The sequence below is a fragment of the Lagopus leucura genome, unplaced genomic scaffold (assembly GCF_019238085.1).
Source record: "Lagopus leucura isolate 7727_CA_CO unplaced genomic scaffold, USGS_WTPT01 Super-Scaffold_810, whole genome shotgun sequence".
In the NCBI taxonomy this organism is placed as follows: Eukaryota; Metazoa; Chordata; class Aves; order Galliformes; family Phasianidae; genus Lagopus; species Lagopus leucura.
In genome coordinates, this window is record NW_024962261.1 from 5,064,060 (window position 1) to 5,077,517 (window position 13,458).

Genomic DNA, 13,458 nt, shown 5'->3' on the forward strand with positions numbered 1-13,458 from the left:
TGTTTGGAAATTTAGATTCAGATAATATTTCCAGATCTGAATTTTCTTGTCCCACTGTTGTCTGTGTGTTTTTGTGAGTGACCTGTGTTCACCTCGTTTGTTGCATCAGTCATCTCTGCACAGATCAATGCAGCTGTTTGTCTCATTATTACCTTGATGAGATTAATTATCTCTGATTATGTTAGTCTGCTAACATGCATATTCTGCTAGTACTGTATAACAGAGGAAGTTAGAATTTTTACCTTCTGAAAAACACCTTGCATTCTGTTGACAGATATATTCATTTTTTAAAGAGGTCTTATGTGAAGAAAAGAAATGGTTTTGTTTTTTTTTTCTTCTCTATTGAATATTTGGGGTGGAAAATATTTAAAAAATACAATTTAGTGTTGTAAACTTCCTTATAAATGCCAAAAAACTGATAGAAATATGACATTTCTGATGTCTGAAGATCTTTCTTAAAAGTCTATTGTTTGTACTGCCCTGATAATGCAAGCATTATGAGATAAAGAGCTCTGGATTGGGTCATAAAGGCAATCTGAAGGACCCTGCTTTGTTCAAGAAGGAATGTGGACATTCTCAACCTGGAGAACTCCACAAGGGAGGGTCTGAGTTTGACTTCCCAGTAATACCGAGCACCAAGAAAGTACACTGTTGATGACATCTTTCACTCCTTCCATCAGATGGGACGAAAAGCACTCTTTAGCTAGCTTTTCTATCTACATGAGACTCTATTTCCACCTCCCATCTGCCTTCTTCATATACTTCTGCAAATGTTCCCACTGTTCTTTTATGGCACTGGGTCACTTTTGCAGAATTTGCTTGACTGTGTTAAGCTCAGCTTTTGTGCTATTGTCCTCAGCATTGCCTCTTAAGGCCACATAAGGCAAAATGTAGCTTTTAGCTTTGCTTTACTTAGGTGACTGAAATACAGAGTAAAATTTCCTCCTTCAGGAAGAGTAACAATGCCTGGAGAAACCATGCTGGAAAATGTGTTGGAGCTGCAAGCTGCCTTACAGTGAGAGATCTATTCCAATCTCAACAAATCCCAAAGGATTTGTAGATTTCCCAGCTAGGAATTACTTTAGTTTTCTTCTTCTTGTTTAAGGATAGGTAAGAAAGCTACTCCCTTCATTGTTTCTTTCCCCAGACAAGCTTCATATGTTTTCATTTTCCATTCATGAGGACAGTACACTGTACAGTGAGTTAATGCTTTGGCTTTCCATCTTCAACAGATTTTGTCTTATGAATATAAATGCACAGAACACAGCCAGAGAATCCATTCCTGCCAGATTTTCACAAGTGTGGCATGGAGTCTCTTTTACATCACTGAAGAAAATGCATAGCTAATGGTGGTGACTATGTTGAAAAATGAGTGTTCTGTACCTGAGAACATGATCTACCAAACAGTGTTACTATGCTCTCTGTAGCTGTTGTAGTTTCCATGGAAATAAATAGGAGGCATTACTTTCAGAACAACCTTAACATGAATACAATAATTCAGACTGGAGCTTAAGTCAGAACACCACACTGGGACATCATGACTACAGCTCATTGGGAATAGTGCCATCTGATGAATCACCAAAAAGTCTGCCAACAGACATCCTTGCAGTCTTGAAGTCAGTTCTGCTGATACATCTGCATAACCTTGACAAGCATTACGGAGAGCATAGATTTCTCCGTTTCTGACTCACAAAGGTAATAACAAGAAATCAAACTAATTCTGGTCATAATCTACCCTGAATTGCAGCTCCCACCAGCTTGCTGAAGGTCGTCACTTTTATCCTTGGAGTCGTGTTTTCCCTCTTGTGTCAGCACAGCATGCTGAAACAGCCGGGGCATTCTTGGGTGTTCACTGACTGCTTTCTGACCATATATTTTATTGACAGTGTTAACTAAAAGCATTTTAAAGGAGCTTCCCAGAAGGATAAAGAAGTTATTAGTGACTGAACCATGAAGACTTCAGAATCAAGGTCACGACTGCACAGAAGCATGGAGTGAAGTACATACACTCTGAGAACTGTAAACCTGGATATTTAAGCATTTGCAGCACCTACAACTTTTGCTGCTGCTCTGTGAAATACAGCTTCGTTTGCTGGTGAATCAGTCTTATGAAAATGGTAATTGTGAAGTGCAGTTGCTAGCTGTATCAGGAGAAAAGGGATTTTACGTGTAATGGAGATTCTTTTAATGATAAATTATCTAGCTCCTGGCTACCATGTATGAGCTCTATTAATTGGCAATAAATTGTTCATCATTAAATCTAGTTCACTCTTCTTAATTAGGCCAAGGGTTTTTATTTTTTTATTTTTTTCCCCTTTAATTCTTCCCTTTATTACAGAAAGACATTTGAAATCCCAACGATCCTAACAAACAGCTGCACCAGACAGAGAGTCTGTAGAGTCACTTAAGGGCTGATGTTACACAACTGAGGTCTGGAAGGATCTACAAACCTACGCATTATAGAAACTGGATTTTGAAACACAGTTAATAGAAGTGCCATGTGGTAGACACAGTGAAATGCTGAGGACTCACCTATAATTTAACTAAAAAACCATAACCAACCAATAAAGGTTAGGCAGTACTAGGTGAGTACCACATCAGAATGAAATATGAGGTTTTTCAGAGAAATACAGTGACTTTTTATGAAGTTAATCTTTCACCTGTCTGAAATCTACTGTATGGACCACTCCTAGGAGTGAATTAGATTTCCCCCTAATTTTCCTTTTACCATAATAGTTGACTTGCATTCATCAGTGCATCACAGAAAATGTCAGACTAGTTGTAGCCTAGTCCAACAGAACTCCCTGGTATTTCACCAGCACAACTTGCTGTAGTGCTTCTAAACAGGGAAATAAATAAAACATGGTATAGAAAAAGGCAGTTAATCTGTGGAAGTACCAATTCTCTGACACTGGAAACCCGTATTTCCACTCTACTCTTTACTGTCCATCTCCAATTGTGGGGCAACCGCACACACATTTGATGTATGCATTATCATTCACTTTGCATTGCTAACCAGCTCTCTGGATACCATTTAAGGTTCAGACTTAATCAGTCAGCAATTTTCATACTTCCCCAGCAAGATGTGAATCTTTTCTTCAGGGCAGACACGGAGCCGGACTTGAGCGACAGCAATTGCGACTGCAGGGAATCCCAGTTGTCAGAGCTGGAGTTGAGTCAAATTCATGTGACTTTTCCCATGGGATATAGTTAGCAAATTTCTCTGACAGAGGCTGGAGGCAAGAAGAGATCAGATGTGTTAGAGCTAAAATGTGTTTGTGTGCATTGAAAGATAGCTTCACTCTATCTGCTGAGCAATTAGGAGCAGTTTAGACAATTGTACTCCTGCGTTGTGCACCTCCTATGAGTGCCCTTTTCTGCAATTTAGCCTACTCCAGCACACTTCACATCAGTGGGAATTTCAGGGCATTGATCATGTGCATTTCACAATGAGCAATGGAGAGGAAAAACAAAAAAAAAAGACCATAGATATTAAATATTATTAAAAATTATTAAAAATATCAGCTCCACAGTAACAAACTTCTGGGGTGGAACACATGCTTATTTTGATCTGAATGGCTCTTAAAATTTGCTAGAAGTTACTTCAAAATCCTGAATTTTAACTATTTGCTTTGGTATCAACATGTTATGTCAATTTACATAATCATGCATAAATCATAAGAAAAAATATAATTTCTATTTTTTCCCAATTTGGAGGGGCATAAAAAACTGATGTACGAATTTGGGGTGACTGAAAAGAAAGTAATTTTTCCAACAAGTTTCTCATAATTAACTATTGTTTGGAAAACAAGATTCTGGTTCAGTTTTGTCTGGACCACTAAATATTGATAGAAGATCATCTTTCAGACATCTTGAAAATCTTTTGAGTTATATTTACCATGCCAGTTTCAGCACATTCATACTCTTTGAACATTAGAGAGGTTTATTCTTGTTTTTCACCTTCTTCAGTCTCTGCAGAGTTCTTTCACCACTCCTTCCAACAAAGCATGTATCAAGCCTTGCTTTTAAGTGGTCAATTTAAACCAGATAGCAGCAGAAGGCACAGTACTCCTCCTTCTTCCTCTGTGCAAGCCAGGTGCCCTCCAGCTCTTATTGTTTCCCAGCAATGTTTTGTCTCTGTGGGTTACAGCATTACAGCAGACTTAATAATCAATAGATAGCTTTCTCACTTCAAAAATATTCTCAACCATGTCAGATTGGTTAAGTTTAATGGAATATTAAAAGTACTGGAGAAGTGCCTAAGAATCAGAGAACTGGTTTAGATTTTAAGTCACCCTTGAAGGATGGATGTGGATTCATTCCTTTCTCTTGCTCAGCTTATATGATATTTAACTTGCTAGTTTCTCACCACTATCAAACACTGTTATCAGTAGATTTATTACTTCTCATCTTTCTCCAGGGTTTTGATAAGTGTAATCCCATGCATGTTGAAAATAAAGGACGTGCTTTTCCCACACCTACAGTAGCCAAGAAAACAAAAAAGCTTACACTTAATATCAGAAATTGGAGTCATCCTCAAACTTTTTCATAATAGCAGATGCAGCTGAACGCTTGATTAAAGGAAGCTATCGAGAGTTCAGTGTAAAACTTTTGCCATCTCTAGATCAAAACATTTTGTTTTGGTATATTTTTGGATTTTGATCTTTCAGTGCAGTAAGCAACTTTTAGTTCCATCCATGCCAATAAACCTTAGGGCATTCAGGTTTACTCAGGATGTACTCAGCATCTATCAGATTATTTTCTTGAATTGTAACATAATTGTATTTGTTTCTCTTCTGTTTCCTTTCTTACTGCAACAATGATTTGCTCTTCCAAAATATTTGTTATAGAGCTTATAAATAATTTAAATTTCTATTTTCCAAGGAAAACATCATGAGAGAAGGATATAGTTTCAGATTTCCTCTTCATAAAATATGTTCCCAGTCTTTCATCTTTTAATTTAAATGTATCTAAGTGAGTCTCAGGTCCTTTATGAATAATTAGTGCACAATATTAACTGTTAAAGAAATCATAGTGAAACCATGCCTTGCTGTAATTAAATTCTGCCACATTAAATAGGTTCTTACATTTTTTCCCCATCACACAAAGCAGTTTTAAAAAGAAACAAAAAGAAGGAGGCTGTGAAACAGTGCAGCCCCTCCCTCTCCTTTTCTCTGGTCTGGAGACCTAGATCTTGCACAAGGAAGCAGCAGCTCTGGACCAACAAATTGTCTGCTGTTCAATTTGCCTAATTCTCAGTCTAGACTCTTCCTATGAACAGTAGAATCATTTCAACCCATTGGAATGAAGGAAATAGAAAAAGAGAATACTGAACCTAAAAAAGCAGTGTACATCTAGAAGTTTTTGTGGGTTCATCTGGAAAACCTAAGATAAAAATCTGAGATATTCTCACTGCTGTGGCTGCTCTTTGCTGGATGATACTTATTCTAGGCTCATGATTTCCAGCAAAGCTGGGTAGACCACACCTTGCTGCCCTCACCAGAACATTTCTTGTGAGCTGTCATCTCTGAATGACAGTATACAATGTGAATGGGACTCCAGATTTGTCTAGGACTGACGAATATCTGCTCCAGACCAGAAATGGAAGATAGAGTTCTGAAATATTTACAGACATCTTTCAGATCTGCTCCATCCCTTCTGCTTATGGAAAATACTTGGTATAGAAAGGGAGACTTGCACAACAAAGTCCTGTTTGTGCAACAAAGCAGGAGAAGCTGACAGAACCTGGGCTTGAGATTGAGGTGGTGGGAATGTGGGTTGGTCCTCTGTGGAGTCAGTTACTTGAAAAAAGAAGACTTGAAAATATAAAATAATGAAAATATTTTTTCTAGGTTTTGTGAAAAAATAAGGCACCTAGTCTTGGAAGGGTGGGAAAAACAGAAAAATCATGTGAAATTTAATCCCTGGCTGTGGAACTTATTTTTCACTTCAGCTTTGTCTAGCCCCTTGTAGTGTAGTGTGTTCCCCCTGAAGTAATGCAGCAAGCCTGGAAACTATTGACAGGTCTGAATTATAGAGCCGTGAACACCAGAGAGCAACAGCTTGTTGCCTCTTGCCTATCTGCAGAAAATGGGAAGAAAGGAAATGCAAGAGAAAAAGAAAAAGATGATGGACCTGCAGAGTACCTGGGGGCACTCCCTCCCCTCTCCAACTCTTCGCCTCCGCTATATGAACTGTGAAAAGACCTAGAGCTATTATAGAGAAGAAAGAGGAACTGGTACCAGATGGGACCTCTTGTCTCCATCTATCTCTAGCCCAAACAATCTGCTACAGAATTTAGAAGAGAAGGATGGAGAATCTAATAGTGTCTCAGAGTTGAAAAGATGGCTCTGGCTCGAGCACTGCCAGCCTGTTCTGGAGGAGGATTATTACTATTCTCTGTGCCAAAGGATATGGCTATTTTTCTCTCTCACTCGCTCTTTGCAACAAACATTTGGCTACTATTAGCCAGCTGGCAACTATAAATGAAACATCACGTACCACTTAGTACTGAGAGTGCCATCCACGGTTTGCCAGCAGTGCACATCTCTGCGCTTGCTGTGCACCCATGCCAGTGCTGCTGAGCATGCATGAGAGCTGCAGGGATTCTGCTCAGGAGGGAGGCAGGAGATCTACAGCAGGACCTATAAGCCATCTTGCAGGAGAGTCAGGCCAAGATGTGAGTCGTGAGAGGTGGTGGACTGGATATATGCTCTGAGAAATTCATCCCACATTGCTTGTTTATAGCATTCTGCCTCTCTGGGAGTTTTGCAGAATAAAAGGCAGAAAATACTGAAAATGCATATGGAATGGAACATTTATACCTGACAAGGAGCACACCAGCAGAAAATCAGGAGGCATATTTCACTTGCAAGTCTGTGATGCTGAGCTGGCCTGCTCCTGCTCTCCTGCTCACTCTCCCTGCTTCCTTTTTTCTTCTTTGTATATTTTTTACTGATATTTTATATATGTTTATTTCATCTTTTCTGCTGGATAGCCCCCCTCCCTTCCCCTTTTTTTTTTCTTCTTTTTGCATCAACTCTTCCTCATTAATTCCAAAATCATTTTTTAAGCACTGAGAATGAGAAATTTGTTTAATTGGCAGGCAGTATCCCAACGACCTATATTTAGTTGTACAGTAGCCTGGAAAGCTGAGTACTTCAATACTTCTAATTGTCTCCTATCAGAGTTAACATTCAAGACTTGAATATTTGCTCTTGGAACAAACAATGCCATGTGGTATCATAAAATTGTTCCAAAGATTTTGCAGCAAAACTAAGTAGCTATTTACTTTAAATATGCCAATTAAGCATTACTAATGTACAGTACATTTCTAGGCTAAGGATGATTGATAGTAGCATGCAGTGAAATGTTCTAAAACTGCAGTTGGAAAACGTAAATGTATGAAATGAAAAAAATCCTCACCGACTGGCAGCACTATTTACATGTTTCAAAACAACACTTACAAATTGTTCTTTTATTGTTCTTTAAAGCTCTCTGCATTTCTGCTCTGTACTTTTAACTGGTCAACTTTTAATTGTAGCCAGTGCAATCTTACTGAGTGTTCTTTAAGGTTACCTTATTATTTAGTACCTGGTTCAAAGAGATGTTATTTGAGTTACCTTTAGTTAATAGAAAAACTCACTGATTTAGGTACAAACTGATGGAGAAAAAGGGCTTGACAGAAAACAAGAATTCCATTCTCCAAAAAATGTCAAGGTTTACAGGTGACTTTTTTTTTCTTTTGTTAGAGAACAAAGGAAATAATTTCAATGGGAGAGAAAGAGAATGAAGTCTCTTCACAGCTCTACAACAGCCCAAAAACCACAAGAAGCCACCATAAGAACATTTTGTCAGTCTATGTATTTTTATGTATATTTATATGAGGTTCAAAACTGACAGATTTGTGTTGTTTTGATTAATTCTAGGTAAAGTGGAGAAAATTATCTTCAGTATAGTGACTGCTTAAGCAATAAAAGCTACTGAAAAGATATTCTGTGGTCATGTTAGAACAGCATTACAATCATTTCAGGCTAAATGGGAGCTTTGAGGCTTTCTTCTAACTTAATGCAGAGTTTATACTTATGAGCGAAGTCCGTGTCTCTTATTTACTTTCCTTTAACCTAACAGGAATCTAACGTGCATTGTTTACAAAGAAGCACATTTATTCTCCTTCAAGAAGGAATGCTCTGTAAACACGCAGATTTTTTTTGTTAAATTGCAATTGTAAAGAGATATGACAAGTACAATTTTACTTTTTTAGTCAGGAAAGGGTCATAAATATACTGACCGTTTGCAGTGTAGTTTTATCCTGGAAGGAAGTAATAATCAATTGCCTACCTCTTGCCATATTAGGTAGGTGACTGAAAAGATTAATTATTGTAATTTTCTTTACTGCTACCGGGACCTGATCTTATATATCTCCTTGAATCCCCCCAATTTTGAAGACTCTTGAGGTTGGATGGAAATTGAGGGGTGCATTTCTGCAGATTTTAATAAGCTTTGGATCATGTTGCAAAAAATACAAAAATAACAGGCAGTGAAACTCCTATCAGCAAAGAATTCACTTAGCTGGGTGCCCATTTTGCCTGATGTATTTATACTGAGTAATTTGACAGCAGTGGAATATGTGCAGTTGAGCCATACACTGTCATTTCATACTAACAACAGTCACTGGCTTTGTGAGACAGTGCTAATAAGCACATTTCAGTTTCAAAGGTATCACCTGTATTATTCTTTTGGATTCCAACAGGTATAGCAAATATAGACACTTGTTTGTGATGGAAAGCTCTTGACTCAATAAATTGTTAATGCAAAAGTAACTTTTTTGTAGAAAGGTCTTTCAAACCTTCTTTTAAGAATGAAAGTAGACTAGCCACGTTTCCAGAAAAAAAATGTTTTGAACTCAGTGGATAGCTTTCAAGACTCATTTCTGTCTTTTTATATTTAAGATTTTCTTTGTTGTTTTTCAAAAATATATTAAAAACTTTTCTTATCTTCTTTGATACTATAGTCTGTGGTATTTGCCATCTTTCATGACAGTGAGCAAACCAAAGTTGCTCTAGTATGTTCTCTCTGGATTTTCTTCCCCAAGATTGTTTAAAGTCCTGGGAAGGAAAGATTTTTCTAGCTGAAGGTGTCATGGTCAAGAAATGTGACCTTTATAAAAACTGGTCTTCCCTTCAAACTGATCCATTACCAGCAGCAGCAGACAAGTATTGTCAAACACTTTTCCAGCCAGGATTATCTTAAGAAGTACTAGCAAAGTTTAAGCTTCAGAGAACATTGGGCAGTTTAATGTTTTTTAAAGAAATTGTAATTTCAGGAATAACACGTTAGACATTCTTCCAGCTGAGGATGCAAGAGCTAATGTAAGAGATACGAACCTTTTTGTCTGAAATATCTGTGGTTCATTGCTGCTATCAACCCAGCACAAATGACACAAAGAGATTCCTCTCTGCTTAATTTCCTTCTTCTCTACCATGTCAGAATATGCATCACTTTATTAAAAATACGTTGTTGTTATAAGACCTTGAGTTAACAATCTCTTCTGATCTAAGGGCACAGAAACAGGAACTGAGATAGTGAGTCGATTTTGAGGTGAATGTGTGCTGGAGGATGAGGACTCTCACAAACCCACCACTAAGTACTTTCTACCCAGCCTTTCTTGAAGAGGTTTGTTTGTGTGGTTGGCTCAGTGACTGTTCTCCAAATCTGATATGTATAATGATCCAATTAAAGCAGACAAACAAACAAGCAAGATATTCTCAAAACAGAGGAAAACAAACAAAGCCAAGAAAGAAACTTCTTTCTTGTGTTGTCTTTGAAAACCTATTAGTTTGTGTCAATATGAATTACTCAATCATCTCTACTGAAGGAGCAAGTATTAGTCAGTATTTTAACTAATGTTAACTAAGTCAATTAACTAATATTATGTAACCAGTACTTTCTTAGAGCATAACCATGGCTGGAAATATTTATGGAGAAAATATTTAGCCTCTGAGACTAGCCTTGCTTTCAAAGGCATCACACTTTAGAAAAAAATCCTTTTTTTTTTTTCTTTTCTTTTATCTTTCTATCTTTCTACATCCCCCAAATACTTGACGTTTCCCTTCCGTTGCACTACAGTTGCCATTATTAAAAGACAGAAAACAGCTGTTAAAAAATGTCTTTAGAGTAAGCCCAAATATTAAATTTTCTCATTTTAAAATACCTAATTTCCAAAATATATACATTTTTTCAATACCTAATATAAAAATAGAACATACCCTGCAAACCATTTTTTTCTGTGATTCGTTTATGGAAGCCTGGGAGAGTTGAAGATATGCCAAACCTTATAGGATAAGGGTTGAGGAGATGACAGGTGAGCTCTACTCAAGAAGCTGTTGAAGAATTTCACCAACCTCCATAACACAGAGAGGAAAGGACAAGTCAGGACAACAGGGGACATGAAGCTTATGTAAGCCATTCCTCAATGGGAGTAGGGCAGTGAAGGTATCTGCGCACCAGCGTTCATTTCTCAGAAAGACAGAAGAGTTGGCATTTGCTTCTCTTTCTGTCCTCTTCTCTCCTCTAGAAGAGGCCCCAGAATTGCACACCAGGTGCAGCCAAGGGTTCAGTAGTTACAAGGAACTAAAACAATATTAGGGTGTTCATTTTGAGGCTGAGCTCATGATAATTTCTTAGACAAGGACTTACTCACCTTTAATTGCCTCAAGTTGGGCATCTGAAATCTGGAGCATTTGACGTTATTAGTAACTGTGGAAAAATTTGGCTCCAGTTCATACATATGCTAGCAGAGAGCAAACATCATGCAGAGATACTGCGCCAAAGAGCATGTGTTTTCAAACATCCATACATATGGGATATCTTTCAACCTATGTGAAAAGGTTTTAATTGCTCTGTCAGTGACTTAGTTGAATTCTGGTGTGTGCACAAAGGTTAACTTAAAAGAATGAGGTAGAGACTTGATAACACATTCCAAGATCGCATTCCACATTAGCGTTGCTACAAGGAGAGGAATTTGTCTCGTTGGCCAAAAGATGGTGGGTACTAGACAAAATAATGCTATATTTGGAAATTTCTGGAGAACAGGATGATTGACAATTGAGAGAGAGCAGAAAAAAAGCCCAACAGAACATAACATGTTGTCTTGGCTCTGTATTTCAGATCTTTTTCCTGAGTCACACAGTTCAGAGTTCAAAAAGTTGTCTTTTGGGAACTCTGTGTTCAGTTTTCAGCCTTGGAAAATAAAAATGAACATTTCAATGATATACAGTCAATGTGCTGGGAACCCTGAATATGTTATTCAGTCGTGCAAAGGCCTAAATCTTAGTCCACTTTTACTAATGCTATGGGAAACATCAGATAGTCCAAATACCACAATTCTTCAACATTTATTCTATTGTTATTCAAACATATTTAATAAAAATCTGTTGTTTTTATAAGGCCTATAAAAACCATGGCTAGTGAAGTCTGTGTTTTTGCAGTGATATCCAATTTTTGAATGCTATTCTCACAGTTTCAGTGACATTATCACAGATTCCAATATGAAAATACTGGGGACTTGGTATACTGAGATAACTCCTTGGCAAACAGAAGCAGCTAAACAAAGGTGGCCATGTTCACTTCAGCTACACTGGCAAAAAGCAGTGGAAAAACAAAAATGCAAAACAGGAAGACAAAGCCAGTGTTCTTCAGGTTGAAATGAACTGACTGGCAGTAAAGTCTCACTAGTCAGTAGTAACTGAATTCAACAATCACAGTAGGCAACTGAAATGCTAACCAAACAGCTCCAGAAAAAAATGTGCTTTTCCTACAGACAGAGACTTTTGTGAAAAGATAAAAGTTAGCCCCCAGAACTGTCTATATTTTGTTGTTTTCTTTCAGTCTTCTGGAGAGATGGTGACTACAATGAACTGTTGCACTCAGAACCATTTTTGATGAAATCTTCGAAGCAAACTTCTTCTCACAGAAGAGGTCCAACTCTGTTGTTTAGGCAAGGAGCATGGCTCTCAGGCTTTCTGAAGGGGCTAAATTCATATATATGAAACACTACAGTTAGGAGAAGGCTCAGAACAACACGAATACATTCAAAGAGGAGAGGGATGACTTAACACAAAAGCAGCTGTTTGTCATACAACAGAGCTTCATCTTGCTATAGGTAAATGATATCATTTGCTTTAGCAAAACAAGTGTGCAAACATATGGACAAAATGTGGATGAACCTTTTCCATGTGAGGAAGCAGTTCAGCCTCATACACATTTTCTGGAATGAACTTTGTGAACTTTTGCTTGGAAGATTTTTGTTTTTCATTCATTCCCCCCCAAAAGTATCAATTATTGCAGATGTTATAATCATAATATTTGTTGCCTTTATCATCAACCTGATGGTGGTTTACAAACTGTGTAACCATGGTTTAAATTGTCAAAGATAAGCTCATCTGGTCACAGTGAAGGATTTTTAGTTAAAGAAGTAGGATTATGGCCCTAGTTATCAGGCAGAAGGTGCCTTGATTCTTTGATAGGGTAAATAGTCACTTCACTGTTGCTTTTCTTGTGAAATGATAGGCTTCCTTATCACCATCACTTTTATCCCTGCATATCAGTGAATAAAGAGTTAATGCTGCTTGACATGTCTGTGAGTTTTCAAATTTATAGGAGGTAGTGGAAAATCACTAGTTTAAAAAATATCACTTTGGATAAAATGCTATTTAAAATCTGAAGTGCCTTATACCTACTATATCATCATACAAATAAACATATCAGTTTAAGAAAAGCAATTATAAAACTTGTATGTCAGAGATTGGCCTCTTGCACAATCTGAATGGACAGCAGTGAGCTGGAGAGGACATGATGGCATTGTCAGGAATGAATCACAATTTCAAGATCAGATGCTTTGGCAAAGCTGTAATGTCTTATACCCAACAGGCTGTACTGATGTTTTCAGGTAAATTTCTGAGGAGTAGGGCTGTCTGGTTAGGACTGAGAGATGAGACACCTAATAAATATCCGCAACAACAACACCAGAGAGCATCAGTTTCCACATTCAAAATGAATATTTTTCTTCATAGGAAACGGCAGGTAAAAATAATTATGTCATGGTTCTTCAAGGAGGGAGGGTGTGCAGTTGAAGCAAAGAGAATTCAAAAGGTAAAAGTGTTTTACTGAATTTTGAATTTTTATTTCCTTTGAATACAGGATATGTTGACCATATGTGCTTTAGGTTCTACCTGAAACTCTTCTCATCCATATATAATCCGTTTTAACACAGGATATAGTATGACTGGCAGACAATCTGGAATCAATCTGTTTATCTTTAAAATGCTGCTGAAAAGTTTTAGAAGTTGCAAGGTCCTGAACTGGAAAGAAAATCTTGGAAGTAACAACAAAGAAGCACTGGAAAGACAGACAATAACTTCAGAGTCTTCTATCTGGATCCTGTTGTGCAAGAGTATA

General features: G+C 37.5%; 1 long non-coding RNA gene across 2 annotated transcripts in view; it reads left to right on the forward strand.

The window, feature by feature from the left end:
• Positions 1 to 7,849, forward strand: part of LOC122177081 — a 79,407-nt gene extending 71,558 nt beyond the window's left edge. Inside the window, exon 8 of one of the 2 annotated variants that reach the window (XR_006177940.1) lies at positions 7,752 to 7,849. This is a non-coding gene — a long non-coding RNA (uncharacterized LOC122177081). Of the gene's footprint in view, positions 1 to 1,501; positions 2,260 to 7,751 lie in introns of those variants that run through there. The other variant, XR_006177947.1, reaches the window with a different exon arrangement.
• Positions 7,850 to 13,458: the final 5,609 nt, after the last annotated feature.